Here is a 13,338-nt window from a genome sequence, read left to right on the forward strand (position 1 = left end):
GCTCCATTGGCTGTAACTGTAAATAATAAAACTGGGGACAGTGGCTCATGTTTGACACAGCAGCAGTCTTGATTGTCAGGCTTTGTAACCTGTATTTCTCACATTTACTTTATATACTTGTAATTTCTCCTCTTTTTGCAAGAAACGAACTCAACTTTATGAAGCACTTTCCAAGAAAATAAACAACTGCAACTGAAGCAAAGTGCTATACATAAACAAAACTCAAACAATGTTATTATGTTCATAATTATTTTATACAGTCATATTAATGGATAAAACATTAATTTTGAATAAAAGTACCTCTTTAAAATTAAAATTAACCAAGACGACTCTTGGTATTCCCTCAGTTTTTACTACAGTGAAATGGTAGCTATTTCTGCAACAAACACAATGCACAAACAACATTTACCAATTACTTGAGTAATCGATAGAACAATCGATAGGATACGTAATTCTAAAAGGATTCGTTCGTGACAGCCCTCAATGGTGAAAATGCATGTTGCTACAAGTACAGTCAATCATTTAAATGTAAGTTACAACGCTTGTTCAACCCTAAAAAAAACATTACGCAAAAGTGCACCGAAAGACATGCTGTTGTAGTTACAAGCGCTGGCAGACTTGGAGGTGGAGGACCACAGGGGCACTGGCCCGACCTGAAATATGCTTGGACCGCAGCTGCCAGAACAGATGATCAATTTTCTGGTGTTTTTTAAAAAAAAAAAAATTCCCCTGTCCCCCATAGGGATCATATAATGAACTTGTATCAGCGTTTTCTGAAGAATTTTGGGGCTTTGTTAAAAAAACTATAAAAAATGTTGTGCAGCCCCTTTGTGATATCCTTGATATAGAAAAAAAATTACACTCCCAAAAAATTACAGCCATTTTAGATCATGATAATGATTATACCACGATATAGATATATTTTAAGTTCTTCCATTAAAAAAATATATATATATATTATGATATGATAACACATTAAATTGTCTCATTTCATTTTTAAGCGACATTAAACAGAAGTGTCACAAATGTCGCAATTCAAAATTATAAATGTAAACAAAAGAGGGACGGTAGACTACATATTTTGATGAGGCATAAAAAATAAAGTTTCAGACATATTCAGAAATAAAAATAAATACAACAAAAAATTGTTTTTTTTAAATGTCCAGTTTTAAGTTTCGTGCATCTGTCCTGTAGCTTTGTAGTGCAGTCAGAGCAGTTGATCAACAGTACCGAACATTGTATCAAAATAAACACAAGCATTCTGTCTTACAGGATCTGTGGCCTTGCATTGCAGCCGGAGCCGTACATTATCTGTATGAAACATTACTTTGCAAACATTACAGAGGTATTAAAATAAAAACAAACATCTACATTCTGTCAGCTCATTGGTCACAGAGCAGGGGATGTCCTAGAACCATTACCTTAAATTGTCATATAAAGGGAATTATTGTTCATTAATTCCATCGACATTTCACAGACTATTTTTGACTCGCGATATTACGGGACAAAGTGCGTCCCTTTACAACTCAATACGGGACGCGTACTTACATTTCTAAATACGGGACGATTCGGTTTTTCAAGGAACGGTTGGCAACCCTCTCCATAGAGAACGCAATGCGTATATATCCAAATTATCGAAACATTTGGCTGAATTCCAACACCATTCATTAATCATCTTGACCAATGGTATCCTAACATATTCTGAGTCAAAGGGCTGATACACAGTGTCAATTGTTAACGCCTATAAATGATTCTTGACTAGTGGAGGAACCCCACACAACCACAGGGAGAACGTGTCATAGCACTGCCCTCCAACAAAGTTTTCACCTCAAAATGTGATGTCAATGTCTTTTTCCCCAAAATGAACCCCCTGTTGTTTATGAGCAGCAAGGCCAGGTCAGCCCACCAGAAGGCTTGTCAGGCAGGTTAAAGCATTCGCTCTCCGAGTCAAACAAAGTATTTAACTAACAATGTGACCCTGGTTTGTAAGCCATACGGTTTTCAAATCAGTTAGTTGTCACCTGTCAGGGAACGGTGCACCTGCTAAGGCAGCATCTGGCTCTGTGACACGCATGCACGCACACCAGCGGGATGTCATTACTCTGCTGCATGAATATTTAACTAACTAATGTTCTCACAACTTATAATGGGGCTGCTTTAAAAAAGGGGATAACCGACATCCTAAACTAAGAAAGGATAGGAAAAAGAAGCAGTTACGATAAACAACAAACTTTTAAAGGACTTTGCTGCAGTTATAACCTTGAAAAAAGTACTTTCACACCTTTCTGAAAGGCATTATGTTGTGTAAGTAACCATTTTCAGGAATCAGTCTAGTAAGTTAATGCATGATATAGCCATGAAAAAGGGCCATGGTCAACAACATCTGGAACGAATCATATGTAATGTATCCCTGACCTTGCAGGGCCTTGGGGGTGACTGATTTGCAAAAAATTGATGGAGCCATTCAAGAAACCCTACAAGGCGATTTACAGAATCTTGATGGTGTTTTTTGTTTGTTTGTTTGTTTGTTTGTTTTGCCTTTATTAGTAGCAGAAAGAACAATCACAACTAACATCCTTTAGAATAAGATCGTGCACTACTGCCTCGCACCGAGATGAAATGAGAATTGCTGATGAGAACAGAGTCGAAGATAATAATGGTAAAACCTAGAGCTGGGCATTTTACTAAAAATGTGCGGTCCGTTTATCGCCTACAGTCAGGGTAGCCTTCCGCTATCCGTCTATCCGTCTATTTTGTCTGGCCGAAAAAAATAGTGATCGCCTATAGGCCAGTCCGCCTATGATTTTAAACGGGCTTCCGTGAGCATTTCTGACTACCAACAACAAAATCAAACAAACTAACTTAACATCTGCTCATGCGCCATAATACATAAAAGACATTGCGGTTGATAACACTAATCTTTGCTGTGGAAATAGATTTTTTTTTTTTTTAATTGACAAATGTTAGTGAACAGCTTCATTCATCGTTTATAATTTTATAGGACGGGTGGTCATTTTCTTTCTTTTACATTTAAAATAGTTCTCACTTTAGTTTGGATGCTTGTGCTGCTTTGCATTAAAACAAAGGGGAAAACAACAACTTATTATTCTTGTTGTTATTATTCGCTATGATTTTTACCGATTCGGCCCACTCAACATCAAATCAGACTGCAGGCCCATATGGCCCCTGAAGTACAATGCGATTTCACCAGTGCCAGTGTAAGACTAGCCGACCAAGAGACAGTGAGAAGCATTAGATACGTTTCCTACCCATCTTCAGTAAACTAGTTCTGTCACTCACTTTTTTGCTTCCATCTAAACGTAAATAGAGTGCATTTATATCGAGCTTTATCTACACCAGGGGTGTCAAACTCATTTCATATTGTGGGCCACATACGGCCTCGGTAGATGTCAAGTGGGCCGGACCATTAAAATTATACCATACTCTGCTATAAATAACCCAAATATCATGTATTTCCTCTGTTTTGGTGTAAAGAAGCACAAGAACATTAGGAAAATGTTGAAATGTAATGAACATTCCTTTTAAAAAACCTTTCATGAAACACTTTAGATTTCCTTCGACAAATGTGCAATTTACTTTTATCATTCACATATATGCATTGCAACTGATCCCACTGATTGTACAAAGGCACAAAACTTTAAAAAGTAATTAGTATTGAAAAATATAGTAATGCACTTATTAGATGCACAGATTAAACGAGATTTATACAGAAAGGAATTTTTAAACAACGTTGTCTTCTACTCTGATCAAAACAGTGTGCCCCCTAGCGGGTAATTCATGAATTGCATCGTATTAAAATATTAATTCTGTGTCTTATGCATTTTTTCACATTTAAATGATCCTGCGGGCCTGATCGAACCTCCTTGGGGGTCGTTTCCGTATGTTTGACACCCCTGATCTACGCCATATTGTGCCCAAAGCCTCACAAAGCATCACAGTCATTCATTCACACACAAATGGCAGGCTACTGCCATGTCCACTTGCAGCAAATTACTAATGTTCAGTTGACCAAACCCACAATCTTGAGGTTGGGAGACGACCTCTCTACCGCTGAGCCACGCTTCTTGAAATTAAAAGCTTGCCAAAAAGGTGTCGAAGAATGTGAGCATCTTCCTTAATTTCTGGTTTGGAATTGTACTCGCGTCAGAGTGATGACACCTGACATTAAATCGAATCCTTGTAGATAGTGTGGTGACTGGAGAGCTTTGAACCTCTTTCTTTGCCAAATTTGATGAAGACACAGCAGGATTGCGAATTGAACAAAGAGGCATGCTGACTCTCAGACAAAAGCAATTCTCCAAGTGAAATTATATGATTTGACAGCTTAGGTTTTCCTAAGTAATAGAGTGAACACAATAGGATATCAGGTTTGGGAGGCAAGTCAAATTGGGTCCCATTTCACTCTGGGTGGGCTGGCAATAGGGCTAAATGTCATTGTCGGAAAGTGTGAAGCAGGGGAAAAAAATCATTCTGTTGTGCTACCTGTGACCCAAAGGAAAGGGCATATTGCTGGGAGTTTATAAAAGAATCTTCTTACTAGGACCTTTAGAGTTTTGGTGTAGCTGTTTTGATAGAATCTAAAACCACTTTCACATATATCTGATCAGAATATTTCTTCCCTCCACTGGCTATAGCATGTGACACTGTCTCCGTATAATTAATACGTTGTTTACTCTTGTACTTATTAAGCTGCTCAATAAGATAATTATGCTGTCATTTTTAAATGTTTGAAGGCTATTATTTATTTATGTATTTATTTTTCTTGCTAATCTTTCATTTTTCACTCCTGAGGGATTGCCACCTTACTGTGGTCAGGACGTTTGCAGACTAGTAGGAGCTTCGTGTTCAGTTCGGACACCAAAGCTGGAAAGGTTGAATTGCAATCTATTTCTTGGGTTTTGGACACTGCAAACAATCCAATACATCCAGAAAACACTTTTTTTGGTTTTAGTATTATTATCATTATCAACAACAACAGAAAATATTCTGGAGCATAATGTGGACACATGATGCCCCCTTAGCATTTCTCCATTCTCCCTCATGTATGCATGCCTAGAACTGGCCGTGGTAGGGAATGGAGCTATGCAGGCAGCTGACATTGGAAAACATTTGCTTCCGAGTTAAAAACTACACAGAGTTTGCCATCAGCTGATCAAAATAACAATGACTTTAAGAGCATGCTTGTATCTACTTCTCTTCTCCTGTGGCTCTCTGACACGCCAGGTGTGCTAACCTGATAGCTCAGAATGTTAGCCACACGAAGGTAACTTCAGAGTTCGTGCCTCACCAGGCGACAGATGTGAGCAAAGCCGGTGTTATATCTGTTCTCCTTTCCAGCGCTGTTTGGGAAACATAGCATTCAATTCACTCGAGAGTCAGAGGGTACCACCAGGAAATCGATAGCGGTCGAAAGAGTTGACTACTGCGGCTTGATGAAGCCAACAGAACCACATCTTTTGCAAACAGCAGAGGTTCAACACTGACGCCGGCGAAGCAGACCTCCTCATTTCTTAAGCTGCACCTGAAAATGTTGTCCGTGTAGGTTATGAAAAGAATCGATGACAAACGACAGCCGGAGTCCAACTCTCACTTTTTAGTTATGGAATTTTTGATTCAAGTTGACTACAAGGAATTAAGTCAATTGTACCTACAGTACGTTGCGTCAGATGGATCCTCTGGGGATATGTCTTCTGCCAGATGTCCAGCCAGTCTCACCTCTATCACTATACTTTTCAAGGCAAGGTCTTACCGCAGTTCTAATTTCCCCTTTTTACGAAATCCCTCAGCTGAACTCCAAGCTGAATCTGACCTCTTACTCCGTGACTCACAGATAGAGAGAAGGATCTCTGCTTTGCACAAAGACATCAAGTGTTAGTTGGGAGTACAACGCCTTGAGCCCAGACTTGACAAGATATAGCTTTGCTTTCTCCAAGGGAAAGTTATCCCGCCTATACATCTCTGCTGACAAGACCTCAGTGCTACCTTGTGAGAGTGCCAAGAGCCTTGACTCTCGCGAGCTATTTATCCTGTTCTGCACGGCTCACGTTGTTCTCTACAGCAGCTGTAAAACTTGGCCATTTTTCACAAGAGAAGCTGCCCATCTCATGTCACACCTCACCTCTCGACATCTGCCGAGTTCTTTTGGCAAGCCTCATTCATCACACCGTCACATTTTCTTCTTATCACAAAACTTAATTCTCTTTTGGCTTTTATTTCCCCATGTTGACCACACTGGTACTGTATTTGTCTCAATGGTTGGACAAAAATCCCCTTTTCCATACAGTGATACCCATTATCTAGTGGTAATTTAAATAATTTCAATGATGACGATTGTAATATACAATTCATTCGCGATCAAAATTGTGAAAGTTTAAACAAAGTTTCTGTTATTTGCTAAAATGTCATAAAAGCAGTGGCGGAGCTAGACTTTTATCCTGGGGGGGGGTGGGGGCAATGGGGCGCCCACAAAACCCTTTTTTTTTTTTTTTTACAAACCCCCAAACATTTAGAAAATGCTGATATACATCAGAGAATGGTGAGAAATGTGCGGAAAAAAACTCCAGGGAAAATTGGAAAATACCCAAAAATCAATAATCTGGCCTAACACCTGGGGGGTCCAATCATATTTCAGGAAGGCCCTTTGTCTCTTTGTCACCTCAGCTACGCCAGTGAATAAAAGTTCAAGAGTCAGTTCTGCCTGTGAAGCTTGTGATAAGTAGAAGTTGTCAGTTTTTCAATGTGAGTGACAGATAACTCTATAACTTTACAGGATTGTATTGGATGGTGTTACATTATTGTACAGACATGACGAGTATGTTGCGACACTGTTTTTCACCCAAGGATTAATCTCGTTTTCCAGTGAGTTTCCCTTTTAAAAAAAATGTAGTCGAAGCAGCAAAATCGATGTGGTTGTGTTTCTGTATTTGATTCAGTTTGTCTATATTTGCTGGGGTACACTTTTTCTTAAGGTTCAATGCCTTGACCTTTCAGCACCAAAGCACAAAACCACTCTGGATGGTTTTGCTGTTGAAAAGGAATGTACTGTATGCTGGATAAAAGTTTAACTTGAAGTATTACAACTCAATGCTTAAATGCAGTTTCTCTCCTAGACTTTACACAAATATTATCAGTTGGATCGGCAGATATTTTGTATTTTATGCAAAATCGGTGATCAGTTGTAACATCATAATTTGCCAATCGGTCAATGACGTCAAAATAAGATCCAACAATCTTGTTCGCTCTGTTCTGTGTTGATAAACCAAGAATTCTCAGCATATAGGCCCTACAGTCTTTTTTATTTTTGCATTTTCAATATTTAGTGTTTAATTGTCATTATTTTTTCCAGTGCATATCAATGGACGTGGGCCCAATCCCAGGTGAACAGCAAGGGTCGATGTACATTGAATGAACATGTTTAAATAGATTGTATAGATTGGTCCATATTCTAATCGGATCAGTGATCAGTTACCTTTTTTTTTTTCTTTTTTTTTTTTTAAAACTCACTGATCAGCTCCAAAATCCTGGTCGTGCTTATGCTGTTCAGGATCATGGAAGTTGCAGTCTACACCCTGGACCGTGCCCCAAAAAAATCAATCGGTGTCCTTTAACAAGTCACTAAGCCCTCAACTTGCAAAGCAAAGATTTACACCCCACCCAATCCATACATTGTTGCTGTGAGTGCTGGCCAAAGCATCACGGTGTTGCTCACGTTAGAACTCAAAGTAATTAAACTACCACAGTCGAAACCTTATTCATAAAAGCAATGAATAAAAACATGAACCTTGAATGTGAAAAATGTCTCCACTGTGACCAATCTTCTAACCACAAAGCCTTTGAGAAAATGCAAAACAGCAAGTCGACCATGCAGTCAGCGTGTGAATAGTAAATCCATACAATCCATTCAACAAATCCGGAGATGCTTATACACGACTGAATGAGCAGATTCTGCGCCATGACCATTAAACCGTATTCAATCACAAAGCCAAAGCTGAGAGTCTGTGCCATTTAGGGGTCACATAAAGCATGAGAACATTTTGGGGTTATCGGCAGTGATAAAAGGTTTTCTCTGTAGTTTATAAAGACTGAAGGGCATAACTCGGCAGCCTCTTCTCTCTTCCTCTTTCTAACACCCAACGAGAGAGCACAGAAAAACATCTGTATATTTGCATGCTATAGTGCACAGCCATTGGAAATTGACAATTCTGAAAGCAAGACATAGTTTATCGTTTTTAGCCTCATTCGGGTCACGGGTGAGCTGGAGCTTATGACGGCTGACTTTGGGCAAGAAGTGGAGTACACTCTGGATTCTTTGGTGGTTTGTGAAATAATTATGGAATATTGTTCCAAGCCATGAGTCGTGAGTTATGTCATTTCCGATTGTCTTTAAGGTCATGAAGGCAGCAAGAGTGTGATTCGTGATTGGACGAAGGAGTCGAGGGGTGGGGAGAAAGGAAGTCATTTAGTCATTTGTTGAAAGCTCGCCGCTTGTCTGGTTCCTCGGGTGCTGACAGTTAATATGATGGCAGCCTCACGATCATGGAGCCCTGCTTGCCGCTGGTGAGTAAAAATGATTTCAACTCTATAAAATTTGGTTTTATTTAGAGGATGAGCTCAATTCGCACTGCGTTTAGTAGTAGTGCTGAGTAATGAATACCGGAGATGGTCTGATGAAGCCTTGTGAAGCTATTGAGGCCTTTGCCATATTGTTTTGGAAAGAGTCAAAGCCTTATAAAATAGACCACGCCGGGGACATCTTGTTGTCAGCTGCAGTCATAGCAGCTACAATCCTCCAAGTGATTCGATGAAATGGATTTAAATTCCAAAATAAACCAATACAATACCAGTATTACATTTGTATCGTCAGCCTCTTAAAATAATGGCCAAAGTCATATTTTGGCAAAACTATTTTTTTTGCCTTAAATATCTCCTCAGGATGCTGGCCACCTCGGGTAAAATCGGCTGCATCCTTATGTATATTGTATGTTGTATTCTTCTATGTCACCTCAGTGCTCCATACAAGGGACGTTGTCGAGGGATTGGCGTCTCCTTTCGGCAGTTGACACAGCTTCAAATATTTGAATCACTTACGTCATTTCCAGGGTCTCACTGTCGCGAATGAAGCCTCATGCGTCATCAGCATTGATCATAGAGATTTGACCTGGAATTTTGCTCTGGTTTGTCCGGCTCACTCGTCTGACACGGGCTGCGGAGTCTCAGTGTCAAACGAAACGTCCCATCTCTAATGGACATGGGACTTTCTCCAACGCCACCTCCTAACAAAACACATGGCACTTATGGATACAATAAGTATTCCCACCTCTTTCAAACGGAAATTCCCTCACCCGGAAAAAAAAACTGTATGCATTAAATTTTCTACTCCAATACAGTATTACATTAACGATTGATTCCTGACAACGGAAGTTGCTGTATCCGGGACCCGGAACCAATAGCGAAGCCCGCAGTGAGCGCAAACTCAAGCAGTCCACGCTCTATACTACGGAAAAACTTTTACCGCTCCGCCATCATCGGATCAAACGGAAATTCCCTCACTCGGAAAAAAAAACATATGCATTAAATTTTCTTCCACTATATTACATTAACGATCGATTACTTCCTACAGAAGTTCCGGTACTGTATCTAGAACCCATAGGGAAGCCCGCAGTAGCGTAAACTCAAGCAGTTCCCGCTCGTACTATGGAAAAACTCTGACCGCTCCGCCATCATCGGATCCAAAACGGCGACATGTAACTTACTGCCATACGTTTTACTGAAATTGCAAAAGATTTTAAATTTAGTCATTTACGTTTTCGTCTGTAGCTCATGGCGTCCAAACGAAGAAGAACGGTAATGACCACGGAAGAGAGAGTGAAATGCATCCGATTAAGCAAAGCTGGACACAAAGTAAAAAACATCCAGGAGACACTTGGAGTCGGAAAAACTCAAATCTACGAGAAAAGTCCTCATGTAAAGCCACCGTTCAGCAAGAGAGCTATGGAGATAGCATGAAAAATGCTTTTGTATGCACAAGAATCCCCAGACGTCACTGATGATCAACGGGACAGTTAGTTGCAATTAACAAAACTGTATGATACGCAGGCAAATATTTTCATACAGCAAAGAATGAAGCCAACACAACAACTCAAAAGAGACTCATTTTTTGCGAGAAAAATCAACACTAAAATACAGTACCGTTTACTATAGTTAAGTACTGTACTGCATTGGTGTTACAGTATTTACAGTATTTTTTTCAACAGTATTTGGACCATCTTTATTATACTGTATTTTGTTCATATACCTGTACTATATAGTTTAGTTTTTGTTTAATAAAAATTTAGGGGGAAATATTTTTGGGGGCATTATATTGCTTGTGTTGTTACACATGTATTTTGTTAACATACTTGCACGTTCCTAAAGGACATGTACCATAGTCGTTTCCCACATAAGGGAATTCTGTTATCAGGAAAGATTGAACAATGCAAATATGATTCCTTACTAGAGAATGCTTACTGTATAGCATTGATCTAAAAGATCCCCATTCGCAATGCAAAACAATTTTGTGTCCGCACACACATTGCCCTGTCAGTATTAGTGCACGTCGTTGGCGGTTGGCGGCGGCTGCTGAACTTTCCAAGTTTCTGTGCCTCCCTGTCACTTCAACCATAACAAGTTGGACACAATTGGGCAACACTGGGCAAGGGAGGCGGCCACATTCGGCCCGCCGACTGCTAGGGGCTGATTTAGGCAAAAGCAAAATCAGACAAAGAGGTGTGTGTATCCAGCTCGATTTCAAAGTCCCATTCTTGATTGAAAGAAGCACCTGTTGTTTGAAACACAGTGCCCCCAAGTTATTGTGGAATGAAAGCTTTTAGGCTGCTATCTGAAGCTCTTATCACATACTGCTATGGACCCTTTGAAATTTCCAAAGGCGCTCTTCGGTTCCTTGGGTGCTGTTGTTTGTGGAGTTTTCACATCAATGTAGCTAGCGCAGGCTTTTCAATAAGTCCTGATGCCTAAAGTCAGCCACAATGCCACAAAGGAGCCACACATGGGAATCACTCTATACATCACACCAAGCAGTTCGGTTCAATTTAGTTCAATGCATGCTGATCACATCTCTGTAAATGTTGAGTGGGGGGATTCACCTCATGAGATGTTTTGTCAAGTATAAAATCTAGTATGCTATTTTTTCCAGAATGTTCCTTGCAGAGTTGAAGACCAAGATAGCCTACTCGAACACAAATTTGCTCACATCAGGTAACCATTTTAATGGACTTTTCAGCACAGAGATTTGCTGATGCTGTTTTATGTCAATGTTTTGCATAACCTGCACCAAAACGGAGAGGATCATATAAGGTTATGATGTCTCCAGCTGATTCTATTTTAGAGTGGCGAGGTACGGATGTGGGTGCTCCTGTTAGAGAACACAAGCTAGTATTCCACTTGACATTTTTATTTATTGTGGCACACAGATAAATAATAATATAGCAACATCATCTAAGTTCACAGTATGCTTAGACTTCACAATTCACTGTATTCAGTAATTAAACAACCAAACAATATAAACAATTCACATTCACACGTTTCACCGTCACTAGAATAGTTAGCTTACTAACCGAAATGAGACTAACTAGTATTTATTGGCCTGACATCACTCACGAGAATATAGTTATGCTATGGTGTAGCGTAATCACCTGACACGAGCATTATAAATAAACTCACGTTTTGACATTGACACACAGCAACAAACGTGAGGAAATACAGGCAATCTGTAACTATGGAGTTTTATGGCACGAACAGCAACTAGCTGCGTCGAGAGAAGAAGGAAAAGAACAACTATGTCACTCGCGTTCGACACTCGGCACAGAAAAACTAAATGAATGTACCTAACGGCAATAACTACTAGCAGTAAAACAATGTGGGCTTTCTAACATCCACCGATACATCGTTGAAAATCTATCTTTGTCCAGAGAGGGAGCACTTAGAATGTGGCTGCACCTAATTTTTTCTTGATTCACCTTTGTGGCTAAATCCCAGAACTCTTTGGGCCTGATTTACTAGAGGTTTGCACATGTATCTAAAATTCATCGGCTTAATTGAGGTTAAATCTAATCAAAACATAAACGCTGCTTTTGAAACTGGCTGGGTATTATGATGTACAAGTGTGATCATCAAGAGGACCCGTTTTGAAGACCTGGATGACATCAAGATGTAACAATGGAGGTGCGGAGACCCCGAGAAGAATCCTTCTGGGAGTGCATGTTGTAGCAGAGTAGGTTGAGAAAGTGCATTCGACTCCAGGGGATCACTTGGAAGTGTGGGGATGAGGCAGTCCTGGAATTGTCCTGACACATCTTGTATATATGTTAGAGACCTCTTAAGGTCTCTAATATTGTTACCACATGAAGTCATGTTTTTTAAAAATGTTTATCAATCAATGTCAATCAATCATTCCCAAGTTTAAGAATACCCATTCATTCGTGTTCCACGTGGCATGTATGTGACCACTGTTGGAATGAGGCAATATTGTAAAAACGCATTCACTACCTTAAAGGTAGAACGGCGCCAATTTAATCTTCTTAAAACACGATTAAAGCCTTACAATGCGTTGTGTTCAGAAAATGGAGCTGGGTCAAAAAGGTTAATGTAAGGTCATTCTCTATGCATATGGGCTCGGGGATTTGTCTCGGAAAAGATGACGCAAGGTCAATGATTTTTTTTTGCACTCTGCGCCATTGGCTGAACAGCAGACTTTTAAACCACTTCACTGTCAAGCATTTCCCCTAAATCATCCTGGATTGAATGACAAGTCGTCGATGTAGTCCTACCTGAAAACGCTCCCACCCTTGCAATTCAGGCACTGCGGCTGTGCCCGAAGGAAGACAGATGGCATATCGAAAACAGAATGAAGCTAAGTATTAATTTTAAGCATGAACACACAGATGTTATCTACCAAGGACCACATCAATATAAATGAAACATGTTTGTTTGTGTGTGTATGTGTGTGCGCGTGTTTCGGCAACAATTGTCAACGCAGCACTGTTGTGCCCCACCGCACACATATATATCGCCATCCATCTCTCTCGGGCTAATCTAAACCATACATCTTTAGCCTCGCTCCTCGTCATCCATTTGATATGGACGCCACCTGTTACGGTTCTAGCCAATCTCCACATCATTAAAAAGCATAAGTTAGGAAATAAACTACAATCAGTAGTGCTGCATGTATTAATTACTTGTGGACCTGCATGTTAGCTATTTTATTTTAATATTTTTTAGGTACATACATTTCACATTTTTTAGAGGTTTACCTGCTGTAAA

General features: G+C 39.8%; 1 long non-coding RNA gene across 2 annotated transcripts in view; it reads left to right on the forward strand.

Moving 5' to 3' along the window:
• The first annotated feature begins 8,459 nt into the window (after positions 1-8,459).
• The window catches only part of LOC147151529 (uncharacterized), a 34,342-nt gene continuing 29,463 nt past the window's right edge, over positions 8,460-13,338 (forward strand). For both annotated transcript variants that reach the window (XR_015090193.1, XR_015090199.1), the window contains exons 1-2: positions 8,460-8,577; positions 11,213-11,274. This is a non-coding gene — a long non-coding RNA (uncharacterized LOC147151529). The remainder of the gene's footprint in view (positions 8,578-11,212; positions 11,275-13,338) is intronic.

This window comes from Filicampus tigris, chromosome 2 (assembly GCF_054856515.1).
Source record: "Filicampus tigris isolate MCC_2025a chromosome 2, RoL_Ftig_1.0, whole genome shotgun sequence".
Taxonomy (NCBI): Eukaryota; Metazoa; Chordata; class Actinopteri; order Syngnathiformes; family Syngnathidae; genus Filicampus; species Filicampus tigris.